The sequence below is a fragment of the Mustela nigripes genome, chromosome 6, assembly GCF_022355385.1.
Source record: "Mustela nigripes isolate SB6536 chromosome 6, MUSNIG.SB6536, whole genome shotgun sequence".
NCBI classification, from domain to species: Eukaryota; Metazoa; Chordata; class Mammalia; order Carnivora; family Mustelidae; genus Mustela; species Mustela nigripes.
Window position 1 is genome coordinate 3,021,540 of NC_081562.1, and position 554 is coordinate 3,022,093.

Sequence of the window (554 nt, forward strand, 5' to 3'; positions counted from 1 at the left end):
CGCGCCTCGCCCCGCCCCGCCCTCCCGGGGCGGCGGGCTCCGGATCCCGCGGGAGCGCGCCTGTCCCGGCGGGGCGGCGCGCGCGCTCACGCTCGTTCCCGCGGCGCCACCTTTGTCTGGGCGGCCCACGTGCGTCCCCGCCACCTGCTCCCGCGCGCACGCGCAGCGGCTCCTCCGCGCGGAGGCCGCGGCCACGTCCCCGCGCTCCGCCGCGGCGAGCGCCTCGGGTGCAGGCACGCACGGCCACGCACGGCCACGCACGGCCACGCACGCCGCTGTCACCTCGCCGGGGCCCGCGCGCCGCACCGCCCGGGGACGCGCCGGGGCCGCCGCGGGTCCGAGACGGAGCTGCGCTGCCCGTGGCGACCCGCACCCCGTGGGGAACGCCCTTCCCGTGGCGGCCGCTGCTGGCCCACGGCCGGGGGACTGGGGCGCACTCCCCTGGACCCCGGCGCCCGGCGGGGCTCCCGCATGCCCGGGGGTGCTGCCTGGCCTCAGGGCTGGCTCTGGGTCGTCCCCGCTCTCTCCAACTCTCACCGTCGTAGAAGGGAGCC